Source organism: Alligator sinensis, unplaced genomic scaffold (genome assembly GCF_000455745.1).
Source record: "Alligator sinensis unplaced genomic scaffold, ASM45574v1 scaffold1248_1, whole genome shotgun sequence".
NCBI classification, from domain to species: Eukaryota; Metazoa; Chordata; order Crocodylia; family Alligatoridae; genus Alligator; species Alligator sinensis.
The window spans coordinates 315,268-321,010 of NW_005842645.1; the positions used below are offsets into that span (position 1 = coordinate 315,268).

Here is a 5,743-nt window from a genome sequence, read left to right on the forward strand (position 1 = left end):
CCTGGATTGATAAACCAGGTTACTTCTCACTGAGTAAAATTTGCAGCTGCTTTAGTGTAAAGAATGTGTGTATTGGTGGATGTAATCGGACTGATATTTCTAATTTTTGCCTTTTGGAGAGACTTGCTTTCTGTCTCCCTTGAATTCATCCCATAAAGCATAAGGCATAGATATCTGTGGTATATCCAACCCTGAGCACTGAAGTGGTTAATTTTTAGGCAGATAGCCTACCGCTAGAATTTGCAGCCCTGAGTTAGATACCTAATCTTTTACAATGCCTGGGGAGACTCACGCTATGCATGGAACTACCTTAGCTAGCCAGTAAGAAATGATCGTGACAGAGGCATATTTTAAACTCCACCTCTCTGAGGTTTGGGGCGCTTTTTCTTGGCTGAGGGGTCGTGCCAATCTCTGATTGGGATTCAGAATTCTGAGGCTTGACACCACTCACTTCTGTCAGCCCTTTCAGTATGAGTCACTGGAGCACAGATTGAAACTCAGCTCTTCCCTCTGCCGGGTGAATGACCTTCCAAATTATTCAACATCCTTTCTGAAGTATAGACACAAAATTTAGACTCAGAATTGTAACAGTAACACTACAAACTCACCACCTCTCTAGCTCTTTTTGATACCCTCTTGCTTTTATGTATCCAAGGATTTGTCTTCACAGCTACAGCATGGGAATAGGATGAACCTTAACTTGTTTTTGTAGAAGCTGTCCAGCATGGCACTTTCATTTGCAAGACAGAAATCATGCTTCTGAAAACTGCCCAGTTCATCCTAAAAAGCCTCATTTGGTTTTTTTCAGGAAGTCACAGTTTGGTCAGTTATTAATGTTATTGCTGGAGTTCAACAAGAGAAAGGAATCAGTTATATTTTATTAGCAGGGTCAAACCTATGGCTGGAATGAGTTGGAATTGCTATTTGCACTCCTATGCCCATTTACACCAGCTGGAGAACGGGCCCAATAATTCATTTCTATTGTTTTTTAACTAAGTTGCTGGGGGAGAGGTGGCTAGCAGCAGAGATGTTTACTTATGAACAGACTTGAGTAACCTAATGCTTCAGCCATGCCCGTTTTGTACATTAAAGCTTATTTTCCATGCCTCAATTTGGAACCCGCCCAAATTGACTTTGACTTTGTCATTCCATTAACTGGGAGTGGTTTCCAGAGCCAGCTACCCTGCCCAGCCCCCTCCCGTGTTGGCTTAATTAAGGAGCCAGGCCCAGTCTTGGTCTGCCACTGATAGGCGGTCTTCTAACAGGAAATGCCTCCACATTCTCCATTCTTGGGTGTCTGAGAAAGAGTTAGCAGATAATCTGGAATGGAAACACAGACCAGATCTCTGAGCTCCACCCTTGTGTAGAACTGAATTGGGGAAAGAGTGAATTACTTTTTCAAAACAAGCTAAAAACAAGTATTGAGGAGCTTTTTCCCTGCAGGAATAATAGTGGCAGGGTAGGGTGAATAGGAACCTTTGAAATAATTTCTGCTGTTCACAAAGTTAGATAAAGTGTGTTAAGTTTGCAAATATTGTTTTCCTGAAATGTTAACTCCCCCCCTGCAGTAGATCCAGTCTTTTAAAAATGCCTTCCTTGCTAAAGGGAAGCTTATGTTATATATTAGGGATAAAAGATACAGCTACTTCAAATTCTAGACTAGTCAACAGCCATTACAAGAGGGCTATAAATAAGTAAACAGAAAGTCCTGGGGAGGAAAGGATATTTTCATGGATCTTTTAAATCTTGTTTATCCTTTATTTGGCAAGATGATGGGCTCTAACCGTGTCCTGCTTATATTTCAAGGCCATTTAATTTTCTGCTAGGAGTACAAATAAAGAGGCAAGATGAACTTCTTGTTTTTTGCCTTGCAGACAGTTGTCTACTTGTATCATGAATGAGACCACTAACATTTTACATTGCTTGCTGAAGAGCTAAAGAACGATAGTAACCTTTGCTTCTCTAATGACAAAGTTAGATTGGAACCAACACATGGCAGAAAGGCTCTGAAACACAAATCCTGCAGACTTGCCTAATTATTTTTACTTATACAAAATTCCCAGAATTTCAGTGGACATTTTGATTTGGTGCTTGATTTGGCTCTGTACTGCACAGCCAATAACATCTGTATCCAGACTTTCATGACAGCAATGTAGGAGCAGCGCAGACTAACTAGGGTGACAAAAAGAATAACTAAATTAAAACAGAATCTAAAGTATTGTACTATTGAAAATGCTCTGCAAGGCACATTTGAAAATGGCTCAGTGGGTGCTTCCTGTCTCATCATAATGTCAGCTGCTGTAGTTTACACTGATATCATATTTTGAATAGCCATCAAATATTGTACTGTGGTATAGACTTCTCAACCTGCTCTTTGTACCTGCACAATTATGCATTATCCCACAAATAAACATTTATACCTTTTCCAAGTCATAAAACAGGATTTTTTTTTAAAGAAAGAAAAAAGAAACATAGCTAAGTAGAATTCTAATATATTATTAAAGTTGTTTGGAAATTTCTAATACAGCATTTTTTCCACTGGAAAATTTGCCATTTTGATAAAACTGAAACTTTTTAGAAGAGCATGTCAATTTCAATGAATTTCATATTGGGGAAAAATTGGGGAAAAACATTTCAATTATTTCACAATATTCTATTTTGACACTTGAGGCATAGAACCTTTTTGGTTTTTCATTTACTCTATTTCACAATTTAGTTTAGCTAAATGGAATGAAACATTTTAATTTCTCAAATCAAAATATTTTGAGAGACCCAAAATGAAAGATATTTGGAAATTGTATTTCCCTAGAAATTTCCAAATATGGGTGTGTGTGTTCCAATTTGGAATGAAAGAAAACTAGAAATATCTGAAATTTTTTGTGGAAAGGAAATTCCAGCTCTCGATCAGCTCTATAAATTATTATAAAATGCCTTTTCAGCAGGGAACAGGCTTCTGTTGTGAGGAAAACATTGCGAAATGTTTGACTGAGACCAAGTAAATAGACCTCTTAAAAGTTTCAGGGATAGCATAAAATCAGTGTCATTAAGTTTGCTGTATGTGCTCAGAAAATGATGATGGCCACTCTAGAAATATTTATAATAATAATAATCTATTTTTTGTTTTGCTAATAGCAGTGTTATATTTAATAAACAGATCAAACATAAAGGCAGAATTAAAATAGCACATTTTTGTGTTACCTATATGGTGTGTTGGTGATCAGGTTTTATTTTAACCTGAATAATCTTTTTCTTGGAGAGTTAAAAAAAATCATTCACTTGTTAATCCCTGCTGACTTTTGTGATTATAACGGACCACCTTTTTTGCTATGTATAGTATGGGTATGGAAAAAATGAAATTTTATTCAGGATAAATTTGTTCCTGGGGATGGATTTTGTTACAGCTGAGAAGACTTACAAAGTACAATTGGAAATAGCCTTTGAACAAATTTGTAGATGTTCATGAACACCTAAGAAAATCTCTTCTTTTTATATATGAGAACTGCTAGTTTGGCATAGCTCCACATACCTATTCAGGGGTTTTTCCCTTTGTGTGAAACGATTGGATTAAATATGTATACTTTTCACTTAAATAACTGGCAGACAGTTTCTGCAGTCACACTGTAGAATGTTCTATTTTTTAGGGATTTGGTCCAAAGAACATTAACAAGTAAATTAAGATTTAAAGCTAGTGTATCCAAGAGTTAATTTTGGATGAGGTCAGCTCTTAAACATTTCCTTTATCAGGTGAAATGTTGCCCCTTTCTCTGTCTGGCACTGTAAAGTTTTCCTCTTTAACGGATCTGCTCAGCTTCCTGGAAAAATAGATTGTTTTGTCTTTACATCTCTCCCATTTCTCTGTTAAAATTAATGAACTATCATATATTTTTATAAAGAATTTTATTTTCATGTCTATCATGTTTCCCCAAGGTTTGTCTCATCAATTTAGCTCTTGAGGGCTAAGTACAGATAGTCAAAAAACCTGTGGCTGAATTGATTCAATCATCACAGGTTAGTCTAAGCTGGGGAGATTGAACTGAGAAGCAAGTGAACAGACATTCACTTTTGATTTCAGAAATGCAGCCACATGTCTGCTGTGGTCCAGGCCAGAAGCCAGGGGCCACTAGAGCACACCTCCATGCTCAGCTGGAGCAGACAGTTTGGGCCAAGGCTAGCCTGTCCACCCTGTGAGGTGGGGTTTGAGGGGGAGCTGCAAAGCATCCGGGGGTGCTGGGGGACTGTGAATTAATTTGAATCTGGAGGGGATCTGGGACAGAAATTCAATAAACCGATGTAACTTAAATAAGTTAAGTGTGATACTACACCCATCCAGGTTTGTCTTAAACTGGTTTCAGCCATTTTGAAAGTGGCTTATGTAAACTGAACTTGTATTGTGTTACAAATTTGAATTGGTTTCTGATCACTTTTACTGGTTTATGTGTAATTTCTATCCCTAGCCTATAAATTATAGCAGGTAGGGTGTTTAACATATCTGTGCCCACTGAGAACCTGCTGATTCTGTCTCACTAGGCCACATCCATCCAAACTTAATGGTGGTAGAAGGGATTGGAATAAGACATTCTTAGTTAAAAAGTGTAGAATTAGAATCTATTTCAGTTGCCAGGGGTGTGGCACTTTTGAGTGCCTAATTTTTACAATACGCAAAAGAAGCCGCCTTCTCAGGAAAGACAAAATGTATACTTTCTGCAAATTGGGGCCCTTGTGCTCAGTTCCCAAAAGGATTGCAGTGGTCAGTCCCCCCAAAATTGGCTACTGATTCCATCCAGCAGGGGACCATGGTATACTTATGGAAACAAAGGGCATGCCCCAATGAGCACACATGTGCAGGGGCACATGTTTCGCATGGGACCAATAGCAGCAGCACATATTTGTGCCGCTGCTATTTGTCCCTGGGCATTCATTGCACAGCACTCTGGTGTGTGGCAAAGTGACCTGGGTGGGATTGGGGAGGTTGGGGCCAGTACCTGTGCTGGCTCCAGCAGCCTTCCCTGGAGTCCTGGGGGCCTTTCAGGGCAGCAGCAGCACTGAGCCAGCTGCTCGGAGCCTGGCCAGAAGCCAGAGCGTGGCTCTGGCCAGCCAGGCTCCCTTTCTGATGGCAGATGCTGCTGCTGCATGCACCACACCGGTTTTTTTAGTGGCAGTTTTTTTTACGCCAAGATCTGCCAGTGACAACAAACCCGCCATACAACTAATTAGCAGCATGGTGAATGGGTGCATATGTGCCACGTGTGGTTTGTATTGCCTCAGACTACTTTGAGGTGCTTCAGACAGCAAGTGCATGCTCGTTCAGACGTACTCAAAATAGCTTCTTACAATCTACCTATGCTAATTTTGATTTTTTTCTGTTTGTCCAGCCTCTCCCTTTTTTGTTACATTATTTCCAACTTTTGTAAAAGCTAATCATACAGAGGTGACCTGAGCAAGGTGTAGGGCCCGGAGCAAATCAGCCTGTGGGGCCCCGCGCCTGGATGTGAGGAAGCCAGTGGTGGATTTGGCATTTGGGGGGCTGGGGTGGCAAATGGCAAGCTGTGAAGCCGGGGGCAGCACAGAGTCACCGTGCTTCTCTGTCCGGCTCCGCGAGGCCCTCCAAAGCGCAGGTCCCAGGGCAGTCACCCCGATTCACCCCCCCCCCCGGGACAGCCCTACGTATAATGTTTTCCAAATACTAATATCACTTGGGCTGAATAGTACCGATGTAAAAAAAAATGTCTCTTATATAGCAAAG

General features: G+C 40.3%; 1 protein-coding gene across 1 annotated transcript in view; it reads left to right on the forward strand.

Annotated features, from left to right (window-relative positions):
- LOC102372585 (transcription factor GATA-6) overlaps nucleotides 1–5,743 on the forward strand; it is a 29,574-nt gene that overhangs the window by 22,037 nt on the left and 1,794 nt on the right. The gene's annotated exons all lie outside the window — the stretch shown is intronic.